We start from the raw sequence: 11079 nt of genomic DNA, 5'->3' as shown, positions 1-11079 counted from the left end.
GTTTGAAATAATGGATCCTTGGAAGTTTTCCTCGAAACATATGCTTTCTTAAGGCTTGCAAACAGAAAAACGTATTTTTTTACTCAATATGACAGTAATGTTATTAAAATCCTGAGATAATGCGAAAAAAGCAATAAAAATGTATTCAATCATAATTTCTAAACTAAACACGTAAAATTTGTAAAAATGCCTGTAATATTGAATCCATGTGGGTGTAACTAGAATCAGTTGTTTTAGTAAGGTTTGCAAAAACAAAAATTAGGTTTTACTCTTTATGAAAGTAAACTGTCACACTCAATATGACATTTGTTTATTCATAACTCCTAAACTACACATGCAAAATGTCTAATGATGCCTCAAATAATGCATTCTACGGAGTTTTACTCGAAACATATGCTTTTTCAAATCTTGCAAACACAAAAAGTAGTTTTTTACTCAATATGACAGTAATATTCCTAAAATACTGAGATAATGCGATAAAAGCAATGAAAATATATTCAATCATATTTCTTAAATCAAACATGCAAAATGTGTAAAAATGCCTGTAATATTGAATCCATGTGAGTTTTACTAGATTAGGTTGTGTTTGAAATTTTTGCAAATACAAAAATTAGGTTTTTTTCACCATGACAATGTACACTCAATATGACAGTAAATTAAACATAACTCCTAAACTACACTTAAAAATGAGCTAATATTGCCTGAAATAATGCATTCTTGTGAGTTTTACTCGAAACATAAGCTTTTTTTAAGGCTTGCAAACACAAAAAGTAGTTTTTTACTCAATATGACAGTAATGTTCTTAAAATCCTGAGATAATGCGAAAAAAGCAATAAAAATGTATTCAATCATAATTTCTAAACTAAACATGCAAAATGTGTAAAAATGCCTGTATTATTGAATACATGTGAGTTTTACTAGAATCAGTTGTATTAGTAAAGTTTGCAAAAAGAAAAAATTAGGTTTTACTCTTTATGAAAGTAAACTGTCACACTTTTGTCACACTCAATATGACAGTTTTTTAATCATAACTCCTAAACCACTTCTGCAAAATGGCTAATAATGTTTGAAATAATAGAACCTTGGGAGTTTTCCTTGAAACATATGCTTTCTTAAGGCTTGCAAACACAAAAAGTATTTTTTTACTCAATATGACAGTAATGTTCTTAAAATCCTGAGATAATGCGAAAAAAGCAATAAAAATGTATTCAATCATAATTTCTAAACTAAACATGCAAAATGTGTAAAAAATGCCTGTATTATTGAATCCAGGTTAGTTTTACTAGAATCAGTTGTTTTAGTAAAGTTGCAAAAACAAAAATTAGGTTTTACTCTTTATGAAAGTAAACTGTCACACTCATTATGACAGTTTTTTAATCATAACTCCTAAAATACTCATGCAAAATGGCTAATAATGTTTGAAATAATGGATCCTTGGGAGTTTTCCTCGAAACATATGCTTTCTTAAGGCTTGCAAACACAAAACGTATTTCTTTTACTCAATATGACAGTAATGTTCTTAAAATCCTGAGATAATGCGAAAAAAGCAATGAAAATATTTTCAATCATATTTCCTAAATCAAACATGCAAAATGTGTAAAGATGCCTGTAATATTGAATCCATGTGAGTTTTACTAGATTAGGTTGTGTTTGAAATTTTTGCAAATACAAAAATTAGGTTTTTTTCACCATGACAATGTACACTCAATATGACAGAAAATTAAACATAAATCCTAAACTACACTTAAAAATTAGCTAATATTGCCTGAAATAATGCATTCTTGTGAGTTTTACTCGAAACATATGCTTTTTTTAAGGCTTGCAAACACAAAAAGTAGTTTTTTACTCAATATGACAGTAATGTTCTTAAAATCCTGAGATAATGCGAAAAAAGCAATAAAAATGTATTCAATCATAATTCCTAAACTAAACAAGCAAAATGTGTAAAAATGCCTGGATTATTGAATCCATGTCAGTTTTACTAGAATTAGTTGTTTTAGTAAAGTTTGCAAAAACAAAAATTAGGTTTTACTCTTTATGAAAGTAAACTGTCACACTCAATATGACAATGTTTTAATCATAACTCCTAAACTACTCATGCAAAATGGCTAATAATGTTTGAAATAATGGATCCTTCGGTGTTTTCCTCGAAACATATGCTTTCTTAAGGCTTGCAAACACAAAAAGTATTTTTTTTACTCAATATGACAGTAATGTTCTTAAAATCCTGAGATAATGCGAAAAAAGCAATAAAAATGTATTCAATCATAGTTTCTAAACTAAAAATGCAAAATGTGTAAAAATGCCTGTATTATTGAATCCATGTGAGTTAAACTAGAATCAGTTGTTTTAGTAAGGTTTGCAAAAACAAAAATTAGGTTTTACTCTTTATGAATTGAAACTGTCACCTCAATATGACATTTATTTAATCATAACTCCTAAACTACACATGCAAAATGTCTAATGATGCCTCAAATAATGCATTCTACGGAGTTTTACTCGAAACATATGCTTTTTCAAATCTTGCAAACACAAAAAGTAGTTTTTACTCAAAATGACAGAAATATTCCTAAAGTACTGAGATAATGCGAAAAAAGCAATGAAAATATATTCAATCATGTTTCCTAAATCAAACATGCAAAATGTGTAAAAATGCCTGTAATATTGAATCCATGTGAGTTTTACTAGATTAGGTTGTGTTTGAAATTTTTGCAAATACAAAAATTAGGTTTTTTTCACCATGACAATGTACACTCAATATGACAGTAAATTAAACATAATTCCTAAACTACATTTAAAAATGAGCTATTTTGCCTGAAATAATGCATTCTTGTGAGTTTTACTCGAAACATATGCTTTTTTAAGGCTTGCAAACACAAAAAGTAGTTTTTATTCAATATGACAGTAATGTTCTTAAAATTCTGAGATAATGCGAAAAAAGCAATAAAAATGTATTCCAACATAATTCCTAAACCAACAATGCAAAATGTCTAAAAATGCCTGTAATATTAAATCCATGTGAGTTTTACTAGAATCAGTTGTTTTAGTAAGGTTTGCAAAAACAAAAATTAGGTTTTACTCTTTATGAAATTAAACTGTCACAATCAATATGACAGTTTTGTAATCATAAATCCTAACTACACATGCAAAATGGCTAATGATGCCTCAAATAATGCATTCTACGGAGTTTTACTCTGAACATATGCTTTTTTAAATCTTGCAAACACAAAAAGTAGTTTTTTACTCAATATGACAGTTATATCCCTAAAATCCTGAGAAAATGCGAAAAAAGCAATAAAAATGTATTCAATCATAATTTCTAAATCAAACATGCAAAATGTGTAAAAATGCCTGTAATATTGAATCCATGTGAGTTTTCCTAGAATCGGTTGTGTTTGAAATTTTTGCAAAGAAAAAAATTAGGTTTGTTTCACCATGACAGTACACTCAATATGACAGTAAATAAACATAACTCCTAAACTACACATAAAAATGAGCTAATATTGCCTGAACTAATGCATTATTGTGAGTTTTACTCGAAACATATGCTTTTTTAAGGTTTGCAAACACAAAAAGTAGTTTTTTACTCAATATGACAGTAATGTTCTTAAAATCCTGAGATAATGCGAAAAAAGCAATAAAAATGTATTCAAACATAATTCCTAAACCAACAATGCAAAATGTCTAAAAATGCCTGTAATATTAAATCCATGTGAGTTTTACTAGAATCAGTTGTTTTTATAAGCTTTGCAAATACAAAAATTAAGTTTTACTCACTATGACAGTATACTGTCACACTCAATATAACAGTTATTTAAAAATAACTCCTAACTACACATGCAAAATGGCTAATGTTGCCTCAAATAATGCATTCTACGGAGTTTTACTCGAAACATATGCTTTTTTAAATCTTGCAAACACAAAAAGTAGTTTTTCACTCAATATGACAGTAATATTCCTAAAATCCTGAGATAATGCGAAAAAAGTAATGAAAATATATTCAATCATATTTCCTAAATCAAACATGCAAAATGTGTGAAAATGCCTGTAATATTGAATCCATGTGAGTTTTACTAGAATCGGTTGTGTTTGAAATGTTTGCAAATAAAAAAATTAGGTTTTTTTTTCACCATGACAATGTACACTCAATATGACAGTAAATAAACATAACTCCTAACATAACTCCTAAACTAAACATAAAAATGAGCTAATTTTGCCTGAAATAATGCATTATTGTGAATTTTACTCGAAACATATGCCTTTTTAAGACTTACAAACACAAAAAGTAGTTTTTTACTCAATATGACAGTAATATTCCTAAAATCCTGAGATAATGCGAAAAAAGCAATACAAATGTATTCCATCATAATTTCTAAACCAAACAGGCAAAATGTCTAAAAATAACTGTAATATTGAATGCATGTGAGTTTTACTAGAATCAGTTGTTTTTGTAAGGTTTGCAAATACAAAAATTAGGTTTTACTCTATATGAGAGTATACTGTTACATTTAATATGACAGTTATTTAAACAAAACTCCTAAACTACAAATGCTAAATGGCTAATGATGCCTGAAATAATGCATCCTTAGGAGTTTTACTCGAAAAATATGTTTTTTTTAATCCTTGCAAACACAAAAAGTAGTTTTTACTCAATGTGACAGTAATATTCTTAAAATCCTGAGATAATGCGAAAAAAGCGATAACAATGTGTTCCATCATAATTTCTAAACCAAACATGCAAAATGTGTAAAAATGCCTGTAATATTGAATCCATGTGAGTTTTACTAGAATCAGTTGTTTTTGTAAGGTTTTCAAACACAAAAAATAGGTTTTACTTACTATGACAGTTATTTAAACTCCATGTATCTTTGTGATTTTTACTAGAAAAAATATATTTTGTATGTTTACAAAAACAAAAGTTAGGTTTTTTTTACTCAATATGATAGTATAACTGTCATACTAAATCCATCCATTTTCTTCCGCTTATCCGAGGTCGTGTTGCGGGGGCTGCAGCCCAAGCAGAGAAGCACAGACTTCCCTATCCCCAGCTACTTCGTCCAGCTCTTCTCGGGGGATCCCGAGGCGTTCCCAGGCCAGCCAGCTGATATAATCTTCCCAATGTGTCCTGTGTCTTCCCCGTGGCCTCCTGCCGTTTGGACTTGCCTTAACGAAAAAAGCAATACTAATGTATTCAAACACAAATCCTAAACAAAACATGTAAAATGTCTAAAATGCCTTTAATATTGAATCTGTGTGAGTTTTACAAGAATCAGTTGTTTTTGTAAGGTTTGCAAATACAAAAATTAGGTTTTACACTTAACTTTATAACTCAATATGTGTGGCAGTTATACTACCACACTCAAAATGACAGTTATTTAAACATAACTCCTAAACTACACATGACCATTTTCTAATAATGCATGAAGAAATGTATCTTTGTGAGTTTTACTAGTAACATTTTCTTTTGTAAGGTTTGCAAAGACACGAGTTAGTTTTTTTTTACTCACTTTGACAGTATGCTGTCACACTCAATTTCAGTTATTCAAACATAACTCCTAAACCACACATACAAAATGGCTAATAATGTCTGTAGAAATGTATCTTTGTGAGTTTTACTGTGAAACAATATTTTGTAAGGTTTGTAAAGACACAAGTTAGTTTTTTTTTACTCAATATAACAGTATAACTGTCATACTATATATGAAAGTTATATAAACATAAATTCAAAACTACACATGAACATTTTCTAATAATGCATGAAGAAATGTATCTTTGTGAGTTTTACTAGTAACATTTTCTTTTGTAAGGTTTGCAAAGACACAAGTTAGTTTTTTTTACTCAATATAACAGTATACTGTCATACTATAAACGCAAGTTATATAAACATAACTCCAAAACCAAACATGCATTATGTCTAAAAATTCAGCACTGCAACTACATATGCACCGAATTTAAACTAAATGTCCCTGCTGCTGAGATCCGAGTTGCAGGGCTGGCCACCACGCCAACATCATCCAGGGCTCCAGAAACATTTGTAGGTCAATGCCCCACAATACAAGTAGATGCTGGAGGCACTATTCTGCCAGGACTTTTAGACACCGGGTCCCAAGTGACGCTAATGTCCGAAAGCCTATTTAATGCTCACTTTACCGAAGCGAAGCTCGAAAGGACCCCTACCCTTTTTCGTCTAAGAGCAGCTAATGGCCTGGAAATCCCCTATATCGGCTATGCGGTTCTTGATTTTGAGGTAGAGGGTGTTAAAGTTCCCGAAAGAGGAGTAGTAATTGTTGCGGATCAAAACTGTACACACCCCTTCATAATAGGTATGAATCTAATCGTGGGTTGTTGGGATGCCGTTTTTAAATGTCCTAAAACCTCTACTCTTCGGCATCTTCAAAAGCAAAAGGTGTGGAGGGAAGCTTTTGCTACATGTTCCCGTATAGAAGCTGTTGCTGCTGAAGATGGCTTGCTAGGCCACGTGAGAATGGCCTCGAAGACTAGTATTACATATCCCCCAAAGGAGATGTTGGTGCGGGGCTAACTACTGTGCCCTGCCACGCCAACTGCCGGTGCAGTTGGCGTGGCAAAATCACTGGTCGTGGTGAACAGAGGTAGGCTGCCCCTCCGTGCTTATAACCCCCATTCCTACAGTATTTCCTTAAAACAATTTGAGAAGCTAGGGCAGCTGTTCCGTGTTGATGATAGTGATGTGCATGCAGCTGAGGATCTGTGTTTATCTCTAGTAGAGGAGGGTGTGGTAGAAGTGTCACTCATTGATGCCACAGCCCAAACCAATCCAGAACTGTCCCCAGATGTTAGGGATTTGAGTGATAAGCCGGATCTGTCTGAGCAGCAACAAGTGCAGCTACGCGCCCTGCTGGCGAAGTGGGAGAAGGTGTTTGCACAACATGAGGACTTTGGAAGGACCAGTGTTGTGCAACACAGGATACTGACTGGAGATTCCGCCCCTACCAGGGAGAGATACCGACCCATCCCGCCTCTGTTGCATAAGGAAGTGAAGACACTGCATGCTTTCAGGTATGCTTGAACAGAGAGTGATAAAGGAAAGCTGCAGTCCCTGGGCAGCGCCTATAGTGTTAGTCCGCAAAAAGGATGGGAGTTGGCGCTTTTGTGTAGACTACCGGAGGTTAAACTCAGTTACACATAAAGACGCCTTTCCGTTCCCCTGAATCGAAGAGACCCTAACTGGTCTGAGCAAATCTGAATGGTTTTCGACCTTAGACCTCGCTAGTGGGTATTGGCAAGTGGAGGTGCACCCGGACGATCGTGAAAAGACTGCATTTACAACTCCCCTCGGACTGTTCGAGTTTGAACGCATGCCATTTGGTCTATGCAATGCACCTGCCACTTTCCAACATCATTGTTTGAATGGTCAAATAGCGGAATCATTGTTGGTTTATCTTGATGACATAATAATTTTTTCTGTTGATTTCACTGCCCATCTACAGCACCTGGACCAGGTGTTTGAACGGTTGCAGCGACATGGACTTAAACTCAAGCCCCCTAAGTGCAAGCTCTTTCAGCGTGAGGTGAAATTCTTGGGACACGTGGTGGATCGGGATGGAGTGAGACCGGACCCAGGTAAAATTAAGGCAGTACAGGACTGGGCCGCTCCGACCACTGTCAAGGAAGTGAGAGCGTTTCTTGGATTGGCAGGCTATTACCAACGTTTTGTGGCTGGGTTTGCTAAAATAGCCCGTCCCCTATAAATGTCGGTGGGACGGCCTCACTGGCCGTCCCACCGACAAGAAGGCACAGGCCCACAAAATAGTGTGGACACCAGAGTGTCAGACGTCCTTTGAAGAGCTAAAAAAGGCTTTGACCGACAGTTGCCTGCCCGCTATGCAGACGAGAGTTCCCCCCGTTGCAGGGACTGACAACGATAATGTATGGGGGGGATGTGATGGGACACAAGTAGGGGATTTTATTTTTTTTGTTTCATTGTCATGCATGTCTGAGTGTTTTTATTGTTTTAGATTTTAATTGCATGTTTTTACATTTTACAATTTGATTGCATGTTTTTACACTTTGAGGACTTTGACTGTATTTTTAATTGCATAAGTTTATTCCTTGTGGACTTTGCTGGCATTTTAAGACGTTGCCCCTTTTAGCTTGTTGCCCCTGACAACCAAAGTGCCCAATCGAACGGCACCTGCAATCAGACGCACCTGTGGAGCATTAGGGCTGCACACATTTAAAAAGGAGCGACCAGGAGGATCGTCAGGCTTGACAAGGAGGACCGGGTGAACGCGCGCAGGTTGAGAAGGAATCCCCAAGACTACCCAGCAGACCCGCAGGCTACCGAAAAGAACCCCCAGAATCCCACAATACGCAGGGGCAGAGGAAACTCTGACTCCAAAGTAAGTGTCGTGCCTTGTGGATTTGCAGGGGTATTTAACTGCCTTGGGCTGTGGGCTTGTGGCTCGTGTGTTGTGCGCTGGCTGTGTGGTTCTGTGAGCAGGAGCAATCGAACACGATTCATAAACCAAAGATGTATTATGTCTAAAAATGCCTGTAATATTTTATCCATGTGAGTTTTACGACAATCAGTTGTTTTTGTAAGGTTTGCAAATACAACAATTAGGTTTTACACATAATGACAATATAACTGCCACACCCAATCAGTAGTTTTTTACTCAATATGACTAATATTTTTACAATCCTGAGATAATGCAAAAAAAGCAATAAAAATGTATTGCAACATAATTCCTAAACCAACAATGCAAAATGTCTAAAAATACCTGTAATATTAAAACTATGTGACAATTACTGTAATCAGTTGTTTTTGAAAGATTTGCAAAAACAAAAATTAGGTTTTACGCATTGACATATAACTGCCACCTAAATATGACAGTTGTTTAAAACATATCTCCTAAACCACACATGCAAAGTGGCTAATAATGCCTGGAGGAATGTATCTTTGTGAGTTTTACTAGAATAATGATCTTTTGTAAGAATTGCAAAGACACAAGCTAGTTTTTTTTACTCAATATGACAGTTTTACTGTCATACTAAATATGAAAGTTATATAAACATAACTCTAAAACCAAACATGCATTATGTCTAAAAATGCCTGTAATATTGTATCCATGTGAGTATTACTAGAATCAGTTGTTTTTGTAAGGTTTGCAAATACAAAAATTAGGTTTTACTCACTATGCCAGTTATTTAAACATAACTCCTAAACCACACATGCAAAGTGGCTAATAATGCCTGGAGGAATGTATCTTTGTGAGTTTTACTAGAATAATGATCTTTTGTAAGAATTGCAAAGACACAAGCTAGTTTTTTTTACTCAATATGACAGTTTTACTGTCATACTAAATATGAAAGTTATATAAACATAACTCTAAAACCAAACATGCATTATGTCTAAAAATGCCTGTAATATTGTATCCATGTGAGTATTACTAGAATCAGTTGTTTTTGTAAGGTTTGCAAATACAAAAATTAGGTTTTACTCACTATGCCAGTTATTTAAACTTAACTCCTAAACAACAAATGCAAAATGGCTAATAATGCCTGGAGATGTATCTTTTACTAAAATGTTCTTTTGTAAGGTTTGCAAAGACACAAGTTAGTTTTTTTTGCTCAATATGTAGTATCACTGTATCACAACTAAGAAAGTTGTATAAACATAATTTCAAAACTACACATGCAATCCGTCTAAAAATGCCTGTAATATTGAATCTATGTGAGTTTTACCAGAATCAGGTATTTTGGTAAGGTTTACAATTACAAAAATTAGGTTTTACTCATAATGACAGTATAACTGCCACTTTCAATATGGCAGTTATTTAAACATAACCCCTAAACCACATGCAAAATGGCTTATAATGCCTGGAGATGTATCTTTGTGAGTTTTACTAGAAAACATATAATTTGTAAGGTTTTTTAAAGACACAAGTTGGTTTTTATTACTCAATATAATAGTATAACTGTCATACTAAATGTATCCATTTTCTTCCGCTTATCCGAGGTCGGGTTGTGGGGGCAGCAGCCTAAGCAGAGAAGCCCAGACTTCCGTCTCCCCAGCCACTTCGTCCAGCTCTTCTCGGGGGATCCCAAAGTGTTCCCAGGCCAGCCGGCTGACATAGTCTTCCCAATGTGTCCTGGGGCTTCCCCGTGGCCTCCTGCCGGTCGGACTTGCCCTAACGAAAAAAGCAATTAAAATGTATTCAAACACAACTCCTAAACCAAACATGTGAAATGTCTAAAATGCCTGCAATATTGAATCTATGTGAGTTTTACTAGAATCAGTTGTTTTTGTAAGGTTTGCAAATACAAAAATTAGGTTTAACACTTAATGACGTATAACTGCCACACTCAATTTGACAGTTATTAAAACATAACTCCTAAACTACACATGAACATGTTTTAATAATGCATGAAGAAATGTATCTTACTCAATATGACAGTATTACTGTAATACTAAATATGAAAGTTATATAAACACAACTCCAAAACCAAACATGCATTATGTCTAAAAATGCCTGTGATATTGTATCTGTGAGTTTTACTAGAATCAATTGTTTTTGTAAGGTTTGCAAATACAAAATTTAGGTTTTACTCACTATGACAGTTATTTAAACATAAATCCTAAACAACAAATGCAAATAGCTAATAATGCTTGGAGAACTGTATCTTTGTTATAGAGAGCCTGCTGACCAACAGCATCTCTGTCTGGACTGGAGCCTGCAGTGCCTCAGACTGGAAGTCTCTCCAGAGAGTGGTGAGGACGGCGGAAAAGATCTTCAGGAATCCTCTTCCTCTTATCCAGGAGATCGCAAAAAGCGCTGCCTGACCAGGGCTCAGAAAATTTGCAAAGACTCCTCCCACCCCCACCAAGGACTGTTTTCACTGCTGGACTCTAGAAAGAGGTTCCGCAGCCTCCGAAGCAGAACCTCCAGCTTCTTCCCTCATGCCGTAAGACTCTTGAACGCATTATAATTAAATTATCCCCTCAACTCTCCTCAAAATGGATTAACTCGCTGGAATAAACAAAAAACAATATAACATACACCCATAAACGTGGGCGCATGTGGAAAAGGTGCAATA

The 11079-nt window shown here is 34.7% G+C and overlaps 1 long non-coding RNA gene across 1 annotated transcript; it reads left to right on the top strand.

Moving 5' to 3' along the window:
• Window positions 1-8251: 8251 nt before the first annotated feature.
• On the top strand, window positions 8252-10209 carry LOC140679943 (uncharacterized). Its single transcript, XR_012051217.1, has 2 exons — window positions 8252-8381; window positions 10001-10209. It is a non-coding gene; the product is annotated as an uncharacterized lncRNA (long non-coding RNA).
• Window positions 10210-11079: the final 870 nt, after the last annotated feature.

This window comes from Nerophis lumbriciformis, linkage group LG27 (assembly GCF_033978685.3).
Source record: "Nerophis lumbriciformis linkage group LG27, RoL_Nlum_v2.1, whole genome shotgun sequence".
Lineage (NCBI taxonomy): Eukaryota > Metazoa > Chordata > Actinopteri > Syngnathiformes > Syngnathidae > Nerophis > Nerophis lumbriciformis.
This window is presented reverse-complemented; position numbering and strand designations above follow the sequence as displayed.